This window comes from Asparagus officinalis, chromosome 1 (genome assembly GCF_001876935.1).
Source record: "Asparagus officinalis chromosome 1, Aspof.V1, whole genome shotgun sequence".
Classification (NCBI taxonomy): Eukaryota; Viridiplantae; Streptophyta; class Magnoliopsida; order Asparagales; family Asparagaceae; genus Asparagus; species Asparagus officinalis.
Window position 1 is genome coordinate 50,440 of NC_033794.1, and position 14,986 is coordinate 65,425.

The 14,986-nt window shown below is 37.2% G+C and overlaps 3 long non-coding RNA genes across 12 annotated transcripts in view; all 3 read right to left on the reverse strand.

Annotated features, from left to right (window-relative positions):
* Positions 1–9,743, reverse strand: part of LOC109844822 — a 34,401-nt gene extending 24,658 nt beyond the window's left edge. For 4 of the 10 annotated variants that reach the window (XR_002248137.1, XR_002248130.1, XR_002248134.1 and 1 more), the window contains exons 1-5: positions 9,610–9,742; positions 8,867–9,096; positions 8,669–8,800; positions 263–382; positions 25–147 (exon numbers count right to left, since the gene is read on the reverse strand). This is a non-coding gene — a long non-coding RNA (uncharacterized LOC109844822). Of the gene's footprint in view, positions 1–24; positions 148–262; positions 383–8,668; positions 8,801–8,866; positions 9,097–9,609 lie in introns of all 10 variants that reach the window. The other 6 variants (XR_002248142.1, XR_002248132.1, XR_002248141.1 and 3 more) reach the window with 5 other exon arrangements.
* Positions 10,415–13,341, reverse strand: LOC109829498. The gene is made up of 5 exons (XR_002244043.1): positions 13,139–13,341; positions 12,874–13,030; positions 11,539–11,658; positions 10,718–10,753; positions 10,415–10,614 (listed from the first exon to the last, which is right to left on the reverse strand). It is a non-coding gene; the product is annotated as an uncharacterized LOC109829498 (long non-coding RNA).
* LOC109829505 lies at positions 13,862–14,670 on the reverse strand. Its single transcript, XR_002244049.1, has 3 exons — positions 14,367–14,670; positions 14,154–14,235; positions 13,862–14,056 (listed from the first exon to the last, which is right to left on the reverse strand). It is a non-coding gene; the product is annotated as an uncharacterized LOC109829505 (long non-coding RNA).

Here is a 14,986-nt window from a genome sequence, read left to right on the forward strand (position 1 = left end):
ATATTTTTGATTAAAATATGCTACCTTCTTGGCATTTTTGAGCTCAGTCCTATCTTTATAAAAGTATGAATCTTGTTTTCACACTTAACTGACAGATGCAACATTCCTGGGTAGGAACAATCGCCTCATGAAAGTATGTCATAAGAGCTGAAGAGAAGGTAAAAGAGGGAACATAATCAGAATGATGTCTGCAAAAGCATCCACTAGTTAAGTTTATATATAATGACCCAAATAAGAGCTAAGATGTAAAGCTATTAAATACCAATTTAGTGAATGTTGTTGATACTGATGAAGTAAGAGTCTGCCTCACACAATTCCAGAATGGCATCCTTCGAATTACTGACATCCTTATTTTTTGCAGTATAAGAACCTAAAAAACACACTTACAAAAAGGAAGAAGGATTAAGTAAATTAAATGGTAAGAGATGATCCTGAGCGTATTAATTCCATTCAGAAACAAATGAAAGGTACTTAGGCCGATCCAAATTCAAAGCCATCACAAGAAGTGTTTGTGTGTGCATGCATGCGCAAGCGCGCGTGCAGGGGCAGGTGGCTAGCAGAGAAAAAGAGAGAAGAATTCACATAACAGGAAATAAAAGAATTTCAGTTATGGTTCTTATCTAGGGAAAAACCAATGGCATATTGCAGTTAACTTTAAGAAGATAATACTTTCTCCAATGTCAAGAATGAGAAGTAAATCAATGTGAAGTTTGAAAGATCTTAAAAATGGAAAGGAAAAAAAAAGAATGAAAAGTTATTGAACTCAAAGAAGAAGAAAGAACAGATTTTTGAGGGGGGGCTTCGATGATGGGTAAGGGTTTGATTTTTTTTTTCTTCGTTGTTGTGATTTCTGAAGGAGATCGACCCTCCTTTTATAGGGGCTAAGCTCACTATCTCCACCCCCCTCAGATCCGCCCCTTAAAAGATATTCTCTCAACAAACCCACGTTCTTCTCAAATGAACGTTGATTTGGTCATCCATGACCAAGTCAAGCTAACATCTCCCACTTGACCAAATCAACCAAGTGAATGCCTCCCACTATCCGTGAGATCAGATGTTTCTGCTTACCATTACTCCCACTATCCGTAGAGAGTAACTCTTATTTTATTATTCATGATATTTTACTTGGACTTATTTATTCCTAAGTCCCATCAAACTTACATGTTTGATAAAAGATTTCGCTGGTATTCCTTTTGTCAAAGGATCAGCAATCATATCCGTAGTAGGGATATAAGTCACTTTAACTTCTCTCTTTTCTATAATATCTCGAATATAGTGATACTAGATCTCAATATGTTTTCCTTTGGAGCTATTCGCGCCACTATTGTTTAAGCTAATTGTTGTTTGATTATCACAATAAATATCAATAGGTCCTTTTAACAAATTGAGATCAAGATCAATCAAAAACCGTCTTATCCAGACAGTATGTGTAGTTGTCATACTGCAAGGTATATATTCAGCTTCTTGCGTATATCTAGCAACACACCCTTGTTTCTTGCTACTCCAAGAAACAGCTCCTCTAAAGATGAATAGGTGTCCCGAAGTGGACTTTCCATCATCTTTATCACCTCCGAAATCAGCACCGGAATAACCGAGGAGTTCAAGCGAATCAGCTTGATAAACTAATCTATGAGTCAATGTACCTCTGATATACTTCATAATCCTTTTAATAGCTTCCCAATGTGCTGGTCATGGATTACTTTGATATCTACTGATTAGACTCACAACATAAGCTATATCAGGTCTAGTGCACAATATTGCATACATCAAGCTTCCAATTGCTTGAGCATAAGGAACATCTAATGGCTTCTGCTCTTCTCCAGGGCTTTGCTCTTTACATAATCTCTTTTCCATAACTAACGGAGTTGGTACCGGATTGGAATTCTCCAATCCAAATCTTTTAAGAACTGATCTTAAATATTTTTCTTGGTTTAAACTTAACATTCTAAACTTTCTATCTCGAATTATTTGAATTCCAAGAATATATGATGCATCTTCCATGTTTTTCATCTCAAACTTTTCGCTGAGATCTGCCTTGGTTTTATTCAATATTTCTATGTCATTTCCAGCGAGCAATATATCATCCACATATAAGGATAATATAGTAAACTTGCTCCCATTTTTCATGACATATACACAATTGTCTAATTTATTTTGAATAAAACTAAGTTTAGTAACTGCATCATGAAATTTAAGATACCATTGTCTAGAAGACTGTTTTAAACCATATAGAGATTTTATTAATTTGTAAACTTTATGTTCCTGTTCTTTCACCTGAAAACCTTCAGGTTGTTGCATATATATTGCTTCCTTCAACTCTCCGTTAAGGAATACAGTTTTAACATCCATTTGGAATAATTTCAAATCAAGATATGTAACAATAGCTAAAATAATTCTAATGGATGTAAATTTAGCTACAGGAGAATAAGTCTTCTGAAAATCTATTCCTGCCTTCTGGTTATAACCATTGGCAACTAACCGTGCTTTGAATTTATCAATAGATCCATCAACACGATATTTTTTTTTGAGCACTCATTTGCATCCTATGGGTTTTCTATTTTCTGATAGATCACATAACTCCCATACCTTATTCTTTTCTATGGAATCAAGTTCTTCTCTCATAGATTCTAGCCATAAAGCTGATTCATGCGATTTCATCGCATCAGAAAAGGTTAAGGGATCTTGTTCTTCTATATTTATATCTACCAAGAAACATGATGGCTCACATGAATATAAATAATAATCATCCATCCATGAAGGTTGTGTTCTTGGCCTTTTGTTGCCTATAACCGGTTGATTATGTACATTATTTTCCATAGGTATTTTATCGTTTTCAAGGTTAGGTTCATTCACAATATCAAGGTCATTAGTGGGAACAACACTGTAATAATCATCATCTATTACAGTTAGAGGTTCTGTTTCCTCTCGAACTTGTTCCTCTTCCTCTAGATTCTCTAGAAATGTAACATCTCTGCTTTCAATGACTCTTTTTTCTTTATCGTAGAACTTATAATAACTTTTCTGAATACCCTGTGAATCTACACTTTATTGTTTTAAAATCCAACTTATCTCTAAGTTGACATGGAATGAGAACATGAGCTATAGATCCTCACTTCCTGAGATGACTCAAATTAGGTTTCCTTCCATTCCATAACTCATAAGGTGTAGATACAACTGATTTGGTGAGAATTCTATTTAAAATTTAGTTTGCAGTTAATAGTGTTTCTCCCCAAAAGTTTTTAGAGAGACCAGAATGAGACAACATGCATCTAACTATATTTAATAATATTCTGTTCTTTCTTTCAGCAACACCATTCTGTTGTAGCGTATACGATATTGTTGTATGTCTTTTAAATCCATGTTGAATACAATAACTTTTAAATTCTTTAGAATTATATTATTCACCTCTATCAGTTCTCAGAATTTTGATTTTCAATCCAATTTAGTTTTTAACTTCTGTCTTATATCTCTTAAAACAGTCAAAAGCTTCTAATTTTCTAGATATATGATAGACGTGTGCAAACTTAGAATAATCATCTATAAAAGTAATAAAATATTTTTTATTACTATGAGTTTTGACACTTAGGGGACCATAAATATCCGAGTGTATCAACCCTAAAAGTTCATTGGCTCTCTATCCGCCAATAAAAGGTTTTCTAGTCATTTTACCAGTTAAACAATGTTCACATAGTGACAATTGAACATTAGATAGTGCAGGTAGCAAGTTCATTCTGATAAATTTTTTTATTTTTGAAATACTAGCATGTCCTAGTCTCGAATGTCATAATTCAGACTCAGAAATATAACAGGATAAGTGGTTCAAATTCGAAATTTTATTATCAGAATTATTACAAACTACTGGAAGAATGCATGATTCATGTTCGGGCACATATTTTCCCATAACATACACTTTATTATTCTTGCCTATAGAAACCATGTTATTATAGAACCTAACTTTCAGTCCTTTCTTCATCAAGCTGGGAACAGAGATCAGATTGCGCCGAATTCCTGGCGCATAGAACACATCTTTGAGGATAAGAATCCTGTCCCTAAGATCCAATCCATATGAACCAATACCTTCTACATCGAGATAGGTATTATTTTCCATATAAATTCTCTGTTCTCCTTTCTTAAGCTCGGTGAATTCTATGACTCCTTTCTTATCCTTTGCGATATGCCTAGTCGCACTGGAGTCGATCCACCAACCACTGATATCCGTCATCACAACATTACATTACGAATTCTCTTTTGCGATATGTCTCCCTTATTCTCCTGTTTTTCACCTTGTGGGCAATTAAGCTTGAAATACCCGAACTTTGCATAATTATAGCAGGTTCCGCGGGGTACTTTCTTTCTCTTGAACTGCTGTGACTTCGGTCCTTACGGTTGTGGTTTACTAAGACTAGGGTTTTTATAGCTTCTAGTATTATGCCTCTGGCGGACATAATTCAACTCCTGCTACACCATATTCAGTTCTGGTTCCTTCCTACTGGCTATTAAGTCATGTTCTATCGCTAGGTGCATAGGAAGATCAGTGACAGACTTAATGACAGGATTCATTCTTAATGTGATGGTAACCACAGCAAGTGAAGGGGGAAGACTATTCAAAATGATTACAACTTGCGTTCTTTCTGGGATTTCGGTCCCAACAATGGATAAGTCCTTAGCCATGACAATCATTTTATTTATATGTTTTACGACATTGTCTCCCTCTTGCATACGATAAGAATTATACTTATTGATACGGGTGTATCTTCTCTTCGGAAAAGCAATCCTCATGGGAGCTTGAGGATAGGTGATTCTCATGATATCTTGATAATAGAGGCGTGGTTGAAGCCATAGAGGACGGCGAAAGAAGTCAGAAGGAGTGGAACGCAGAAGATCAGGAAAAACAGGGTCGGGTTCTGACCGGTCGACCGGAGAAACCTGCACAAGGCAGGGTTTACAGAAGCGCTCTGGCCGGTCGACCGGACCAGGATTGGCGGTCGACCGGATCGCGATATTTGGCTTTTCCTGGTTCATTTTGGATTCTATTTTGACAGGGATTCCTGATCCTTTTGGACTTGTTTATTTACAAGATTACCACCACGTTGTAAACCCTATAAATAGGGATTGTTTAGGGTTCTAAACAAGGAGGTTAGAGGCCAAGATGTAGTCCTAAAGGGTTTTAGGTCTAAGTGAAATCCTGATCAAAAGGATTAGGGTTTAGATTGTAATCAGATCTCAGAGAGAAGTGATCAAGAGAAATTCTAATAATTGTATTAGGGTTTAGAGAGAGAGTTGAGGGGTTGTTCTCGATTCTAGTGAGATTATGAGGGAGAGATTGTAATCTTTTGTTCTTCATAATCTAGAGAAGGTATTTTCCTTCGCCTTATACTGAATTGTTCTTGTGTTTTGGTCATCCTCTTCTCAATCCACCTTTTGGTAATTCCGCAACCAAAGGGTGCTCGCACGGCGACTCGTATCAAGTTGGTATCAGAGCGATTAGATCCTGTGGAAGGGGGAACCTGTGGATGGTCCTTACTCGATCGTAATACAAGAAGCTTGGCGAGATCCTTTTTCTTTGAAAAGAGTTCAGAGACTAAGGAATAAGAAGATGACTGAAGAAAACAAAGATGGAGGGGCTCGAGAGTTTCGAGACTAAGGAATAAGAAGATGACTGAAGAAAACAAAGATGGAGGGGCTCGAGAGTTTCCTCAGCTGAATACTAAATTGAAAGGGACTTCAAGTTTCTAAAGAGGGGACCCATGATACGGGTGTATCTTCTCTTCGGAAAAGCAATCCTCATAGGAGCTTGAGGATAGGTGATTCTCATGATATCTTGAGAATAGAGGCGTGGTTGGAACCATAGAGGACGGCGAAAGAAGTCAGAAGGAGTGAAACGCATCTGGCCGGTCGACCGCGGCACCCATGCCGGTCGACCGGAAAACCTGCACAAGGCAGGGTTTGCAGAAGCGCTCTGGCCGATCGACCGGACCAGGATTGGCGGTCGACCGGATCGCGATATTTGGCTTTTCCTGGTTCGTTTTGAATTCTATTTTGACAGGGATTCATGATCCTTTTGGACTTGTTTATTTACAAGATTACCACCACGTTGTAAACCCTATAAATAGGGATTGTTTAGGGTTCTAAACAAGGAGGTTAGAGGCCAAGATGTAGTCCTAAAGGGTTTTAGGTCTAAGTGAAATCCTGATCAAAAGGATTAGGGTTTAGATTGTAATCAGATCTCAGAAAGAAGTGATCAAGAGAAATTCTAATAATTGTATTAGGGTTTATAGAGAGAGTTGAGGGGTTGTTCTCGATTCTAGTGAGATTGTGAGGGAGAGATTGTAATCTTTTGTTCTTCATAATATAGAAAAGATATTTTCCTTCGCCTTATACTGAATTGTTATTGTGTTTTGGTCATCCTCTTCTCAATCCACCTTTTGGTAATTCCGCGACCAAAGGGTGCTCGCACGGCGACTCGTATCACTTATGCAATAGGAGTTGAATGTTAACTTCAGAAGCAGTGTCGTATTTTTCTTTTATTGCATTCCACATGTCTATGGAAGTTTTATAAGTTTCAAAAACTTTGATTAAATTATCTTTCATGAACATGAGCATAAGGCTTTTCGCCTTTGTCTTTCGACTTTCACTGTTCAAACTCTTTCTTTTCTTCAGGTGTTGATTTATCAGTAAGGGTTGGAGCAGTGATTTCGATTATATCATCAATGTTATCATGAATAAGAGCATATCCTATTTTTTTATACCACATATCATAATTACTGCCATTAATTTGTTAATTTTTTCTAGTTCTGATAGAACGAGTTTACTAGTCATTCGGTAGAGAACTAAAACTAAATTCAATTTTAAAATATGTATAAGGTTGATATTTTGACAAATACACTAAAAATAAAGTTAGATAAATAAATTAATTAATTAAAATGAACCTGACTGTTCCGACTGTTCCGAGTTGATGATAGATGCTCTAATTTGAGCGAGATTGTCACTTAGTGATGTTGACCGAAGAATCTGTTGTCGAAGTTTCGACGTCGTTTCTGACTGGATCCGGAGATAATCTGCTGTTGTTGTTGAGCTGGGCCGGATAGAATTGGCGAAGAATTGTTCGGACAAATCCCAATTGATTGAAAAACAGAATATTGAATTGCAATGGGCTAAAGTGACCTTTTTTATTTTATTTTTTTTATGGATCTGCTGGATTCAAAAGAACGAGGATAGAGGGATATTAGGCCTAGCTTTGATTTAAAATGAGATGGGTTTGGCTTTGGTTCAACAAATAAAAAATTGACAGGCTTTGAGTGAAAGTGGGCCTGGCAGGCTTTGATTTAAATAAGGGCAGAAGTTGAAAACTTGGCCTGGGTGATAATAGATCGGATCTGATTTAGCTAGGGTTTTTTTTTTAAAAAAAACCTCAAAGAGCAAGAGGCGGCTGGCTCCTCTCTACTCTTCTCCAAAAAGAAAAAATTCTCAATCTCGAGCTCGACCGATGGCCTCCGATCTCCTTCAGTCGTCGACGTCGCAGCAGGCTCGTCGTCATCGTGGTGGTCGTCGATGGCAGCGGAGTCGTCGTCGTGGTCGTCGATCGCAGCATCGTCGAAGGTCGTCGAAGTAGTAGATCGTAGCGTCGTCGAAGATGATTGATGCAGAGCTCGAGATGGCCGATCGATGCAGCTGCTCTGATACCAGTGATTGAACTCAAAGAAGAAGAAAGAACAGATTTTTGAGGGGGTCTCCGATAATGGGCAAGGATTTGATTTTCTTTTTTTCGTTGTTATGATTTCTGAAGGAGATCGACCCTCCTTTTATAGGGGCTAAGCCCACTATCTCCACCCCCTCAGATCCGCCCCTTGAGAGATATTCTCTCAACAAACCCACGTTTCTTTCCACGTTCTTCTCAAACGAACGTTGATTTGGTCATCCATGACCAAGTCAAGCTAACATGAAAACATAATCAAATTGGGAAAATATAAATGTGGACAGTAGAATAACCATCTTTTCACAATTAAGTTTTCAGAACATCGACAGCATACTAGGTATTCCCTTGTCACTTTCCCTTCTGGGAATGAGGTGGTGGCTAACACACATCTTAGAGTAGAAGGTTATTAACAATGCCAAACCAGTAAAATTAATTAATCATGCACCAGATGAGTTCAAGGAAGACAAATATCTAGGGATAGCAAATAAAAGTGAGGGTAGAGAGAAACGCATGTTTTTGGCTATTTTGCATCCTGTTGTTCAATCTAGTGTCAGGACATGTTATTGGCCATTTTGCACCAGACAGAAAAACCAAAAGTTGCCCAAAGCCCACACACTAAGGAGTCTAGTTTCCTGGATAGTGAGCTTTACAGTCTAATGACAAAAGGATCAAGTTAAAAGTTTTAACATGTGTAATTTTCTATTTAGTGTTTTTTTGGAGAAAAAGTGTAAGTTAACATCTTGGGCATCCAAACTTTGAAATATAACTACCAATTTAGTTTTCTTAACAGAAAAAGTGTAGCTTAAAATCTTGGGCATCCAAATTTTGAAATATAACTACCAATTTGATTAGTCAGGCAAACCATCATCTACATAACAAGAGAATTCAAAATATCACTAGTTCACAGCTCACAATATCACTTGTTTTAAGTATCACTTGTTCAAGTGACAGTGCAAACTAATTATAACTTACAGTGTTGCGCTTTGAACCTTGAAGCACTCCTAGCTAGCAGCCTTCCTCTTCCGACCCTTCTTCCCTTTAAGAGCATCTTCTTATTTCGGACTACCTTCTTCTTCTTCAGCTTTTGTTTACTGCGTGCAGTGTCTTGATATAACAGCAGGCAGTTAGAAAAGAGAAACGAAAGTAGAAGAAGGATTATAAAATGCTTACTGCAGCGATGCCATCCAATTCTCTCGAGCAAAATTTCAGAGTAGAGCTGGCTTTGTGTGAGCAGCTCGTCCAACTTGTCAAACATGAAGTCACGTTCCAACTTGACCTCGAGCTCTTATTGCTCTCGAGCTACGATTAACTTTTACTCCTCTTCAGTCATGGTCTCTGCAATGAGGGAGGCATCACCATTCTTAGCTTCTATAGCTCAGGGGGAAGGTTTCAGTGAGTCCCTGGTATTAAAAAGAAAGTATTAAACATGAAAATGTCAAGATCAAAGGAAGAAAATCCAAACTCTAATTTGGGGGAAATTGAAGGTCGCGCATGATTGATGAACCCTAATTAAAACAGTTAAAAAAACACAGCTTCCAACAGAAATCTACAGCATTTTCTTCTAAAGCAGCGATCTTTACAGGTTTGGGAGCATTTGAAAAGAAAATGAAAAGAATAAAGGAAAAACTTTCTCGTTCCGAGTCTACCGTGAAAATTGCAAAATACGAAAACATCTTGAACGAAAAAAATACCCTAGATTTTTCACAAATTGGGAATTACAAACGAAAACGACAAAAATTAAACGAAAAGTCCCCGAGAAAGGAGGAAAACATCTCTCTTTTATCTCACGCAGAGTTCCAATTATTATTAATTTTGAAATTAATTTGCAGAGGGAAACACTTTCAAAGAAACCAAAAACCCTGGGCTAATTCGTCTTCACGAACATTAGATTAAAGCGTAATAAAATAAAATACCTGACCTCTGGCTCTGAACTCTCGAACCCTAACCCTGGATGAAGCCTCAGATCGAATTCCGAACGAAGGAGAAGCCGGAGATGGCGCCTCTCCTTTTATAGACGAGTTTGCGCTCCTATTGATGAAAGGGCTTTAGTGTTGTAAGGCTCATTTAGTGTTTGTAAGGGCGTGGAGTTTTATTCTAAAAGTATTTAGGCCCATGACCTACCAATTTTTAAACTGCTCACATCGCAGGTAAATAACTACGGCTGCGTTTGGCAAGGGGATAAGGATGAGGGATTAAAGAGAAGGGTTAACTTAGTTAACCCATCATGAAGGGTTAAATAAATTCTAAACCCGTTTGGATAGGATAGTTAAAATAATGGGTTAAGTCTTTTGTGTTTGGCAAATGAAGAGGGGTTAAGGAGATTAATCCTTTTTTTTTTAATACCACTTTTGCCCTTATTGAAAATTTGTAAATAATTACATCATCAAAAACGAAAAATTTAGACAATTTGTTGTAAAGAATGGCAAGAGAAGTGATAAATGCATGAATTTCATTTACCAAAACTTAAGAACTCTGTGCAAATCTTAACCTCTTTACAAATAGACAGCCTCATATCATACACATCTGTAACAAACAATATAGATTAAACTTTTGTACATGTCTTGCAATTTCGGATAAATCTCTAGCTACTGGCGCATCTGGGAATAAAGCATTTGAAGCTACAGGTCATGGATCTGGGAATAAAGCATTTGAAACAGCAAGCCAAATCTGATAACGGACAAGGGTCTTAGCAAGCACAAAAGCTATTTAAAATCCTTCTAACAAAATCACATTCTCGCTTCCATTTCGACACATTTTAGGGAGCACACATGAAGTAAATGAATACAAAAAGCGCATCTACATTCAACAGGTAGATTGCAACTCTACGACATTGAAACACTTTTCCTTTTTCTTATAGTACACGCTGAAGCTACAAAACCATGTAAATCTTCTTCAACAATTGTGAATCTTTCAAATACCTGCAATAGACAGAAAGATGAGGAACTTCTTCAAAAGTTAAGACTCTAATAATTGAACTAAATAATATAAATATGGTCACATGTCGTCTGAGATTCAGTTTACCATCTCATCTAGCTTCTGTCTGTACCGAGCCAAGGTCTGCAAATGACAATAGAAAGTTATGTTATTCCTAATTCAAGGTAAGCTACATTGAGGATATTCACAAAATTACGGCAAATTATATATCAATACCTAAGGTAAGTTACGTAATGCTTCCACCAAAAGCTAGTTTGCTCATGGGTATGTCATTTAACTCTATAGGCCTATAGCAAGCATCTGTTATATGAACTTTTCAAATCAAGTGAAACAACATGATTTTTCAATTGGATATGGTCATGTGACAGGAAGGACCAAACAAACAAGATCATAACCATCATAATGATGAGGGATGTCTGCCCTCTCAGTCACAATTAAAAGTTAAACTGAGGATCATCGCAATCTCTATCAAAATTTTCAGCATAACCTGTGATAAACCAGATCGTGACTGTTAATAGCACCACAAATCCAAATGTCCCGCAAATCTAAATTTTTTATTCTGCTCCTAACGAGAACATCATTAAATGATGACCCACACCAACCCTATGTTCACCAGTCCATTAAGGGTCAAGATTTTACGAATTTATCTGCGAAAATAAATACAAGCAAATGGAATAATGGGTCCAATGAAAACAACACACCTACAATAAGTAAGAGTCTTAAGACATTACACAACACGCCTAACCATTTGTAATTTATGTTCCAGTAAAATCAGACAGAGAGCATGCGAAAGAACCTACAACATCTGTAATTTTCATATAATGTTTATACCTAGTCGATTGAGGATACTAGATTTCTTGAATTATTATAGAGCAACAAAGAATTATTATAGTGAAGAAGCAACATACCCTAGTATAAGCATAAACACTGGCCTCAGAAGGTGCAACTGGGCTCCCTCTTCAGATGAACTTTCCTTCTTTGAAAATATAGAGCATAGGAATTCCAGCCGATAACTCCAGGCTGATAACCTACAGAAAATTATGCAAACACAAGACATTAAAAGTTGATGGTTGAACTACAAATGTAAGTATGGGATAGGCCTCAATGTAAGTATGGGATATGCAAACACAAGACATTAAAAGTTGATGGTTGAACTACAAATGTAAGTATGGGATAGGCCTCAATGAGTTCCCATGTGCAGCAATCATAACATGTTTCCCATTCACAAGCTGAGGTTCAATCTGTTATCCTCAATGAGTTCCCATGTGCAGCAATCATAACATGTTTCCCATTCACAAGCTGAGGTTCAATCTGTTATGCAAACTGGTTTAGTATTCTGAAGAATCATAACATGTTTCCCATTCACAAGCTGAGGTTCAATCTGTTATGCAAACTGGTTTAGTATTCTGAAGATAAAGGAAGAAAAAAAGTTATGCTAACTCTTAAAGTACCTATCACTACATCAAAACTCCAAAGTCATGGTGAGGGGTGGGGGTTATTATTTTATATTCTAACATGTCTCCCGAAAGTTGAGAGTGTCCTTTTTATAGGCCGAAATCTGGATTCATGAGTAACATTTTTTTAATCCGCTTTTAATTCATGACAGTTGAGATTCGAACATGGGTTGCTCTGATACCATATAAAACACCTACCACTACACCAAAACTTCGAAGACATGGTAAGTGTCGTTATTGTTCTATGTTCTAACACTAAGTTAAGAGAATGTTTGACCAAGGTAATCATAAAAGAAAAAGCTTCAGTTCAAAATTTCAGATTCCACTTAATAATGATATCACTATCATGCTGCTAACAGCGAGAACAGTTAGTTGATCTTTCAATGAATATCAGAAGACATGATTAAGCTACACTTTCTTTCATATGTGTGTGTATAAAACTTTTTCTAGGTCAACCTGATGAAGAGCCTACTTTATAACTGTGTTTCCTGAATTCTACCACTTCATTTCGTGATTAGGTAGACCCGGTACAAAAAGTGAAGGAAGAAAAAAGTTCATTAGGATGGACTGAGTCGAGAGCCAGCAAAGGCTCCAAGTTTTCTTAATTATAAGGCCGTTCAAAAGTGAAAGAATTAAAGTTCTTTCTCATCCCTGTTTTCTCCCAGCTCCTGGAAATCTTTATGCATCTAAACTGCACTATGATAACCAAACCCTGATGATTTTGTTCCCGTTTGCATTCTAAAACATTTAAGGAAAAAAATAATGTACTGAAGCATGAAGAATCCATACATGTTCTTTGAAATAAGCAACAGCCCTTTCAGCACACATTTCCAAACTCTCGCCATTTGGAGGAGGAATATTATAACTGCAGCGTCACTCGTGAACTTTCTCCTTGCCAAAATTTTCAGCAGTTTCCTGCTTATTGAGGCCCAGTAATTCACCATACCTAGAGGAAAAAGAAATAGACATGAAATCGACATGGAATGGCTGAGTTCAGGTTAATGCCATTACAAGCAAATGAAGTCACCTAAAACAGAATAAGGAGGGAAATTACATTCTTTCGTTGAATTGCCAAGCAGTAACTACTGGTATTGACTGGTTCTGAGTTTCCCCACTATACATTTGGCTCCCAGTCTTAGCCTGTTCACTCTCGTTGTGCATGATAATTGGAACCAAAAAATAAAGGACAAATATTTCAGTGAAAAAATATGATAAAACTTTTCTGTCTTCATCAAGAAAGGAACAAAAAAAACAAAGTCAAAACAAAACCTTCTTGCGGGATGCTGGGTCATGGCAAGCATAGCGGTCATTTGGGCGCGAATCAAAGCAGATGTATAAATCATATCAACTGGAATATTGCTTATTCTTTTACCAGCTTCAATCGCCTCCTCGACACCCTTTTTGGTCAAAGGAACAAAAACACAACCAGTAAACAGATTCTTCTCGTTCCACAAGGACTCACCATGGCGAATCAATATAAGAGCAGTTTCATCTATAAACAAAATTTTTGGGGGAAAATCTTACACTGAACTCTTATAAGATTGGATCTCTCACTAGCAAGAAAACAATTTTACCTCCAACCCTCTTAGACTCACCTCAGACCCAAATGCAAACTCAACATCACAAACAAAAATTTACCCAATTGTATGCAAACTGAGGGCCCATAACCCCTCAGCCACATCAAACAATTTTAAGCTACAAGGATCAATTGCACTAAACAAGATCAAATCACTTCCCCAATTTACAATAGAGGAAATCGTAGAGAAGTGAACCAACCAAAATTTAACCAACAATTCCTTGTCATACACATTAGCTAACAGTTCTAAGGACAAACAATCATCATGAAAGACCTAATTCCTCTCCTAAATTGGGAAATTTTGAGCCACAACAAATCATTGTCGAAGACAAAATCAAATGACAATTAGTACCAAGAAACACACCTGTAAGAAGCGGCGCTCTTCCTTGGAGGTATCTACACAAATCGAATTAAAAAAGATCAACAAAAATTAGGAAATTGATCGAATTTTGCTGAAATTGACAAGTGAGATTTGAAGTCAAGAGTTGAGTACCAAATACACGTAGCACTCGTTAACTTGGAAAAGTATTAGTTCAACAGCTTCTGATTCCTCTTTCTCTTCTTCTTCATCGTCTCTGCGATGATCTAGGGTTTGATTGGATTTTTCGTCCATGAGAAAAATAATGGGAACTATGACTTTGTTTCTTTTTTTACTGATTTTTTGAGGATTTTTGTTTGGTGACCTTTGAGTATTAAATCAACATACCTCAAATCCTCGGCCTTCCGTCACTTGAGATCAACAACCGGTTGAGTGTGATCTGAGAAAATCCCACAAAGAAATTTTCCTCTACTTCTTTCCCTCCAAATTCCGTTGCCTGATTCTCCTAACTCCGCTGCCAAACTCCGCTGCTTTTTTCCTAAATTCCGTTGCCTACCCTCGCGTGAGAAGGCGGAACAAGCGTTGTTCCGCCTTCTTACGAGGAACAGTTAACCCTTGGTTTGACGGGATAAATGGGCTTTTGAGGTCACGTGCGGGATTGTTAACCCATTGTCATTTTTTTCTGTTTGGCAGGTTAATGAAGGGTTAAACCCCCTTAACCCTTCATTTATCCCCTTGCCAAACGCAGCCTACACGTATATAGATACCCGAAGGGGGGGAAAACTGCATATGTATATAGGGGGAAAAAAGATCTTCCCTTGTTAAGGTGCTTAACAACTTAAATTTTCTTTAATTTATAAAGGAGACAATTAGTTTAGTTTTCAAAAAAGAATTACGCTTTCAAGTTAATTTTTGCTATGCACCCAAGCTTAAACTTATGAACAGCATATTAAAAAATATATAATCCTCAATGATAATTACACCGCTCTTTTCTACGTCACTTCCGT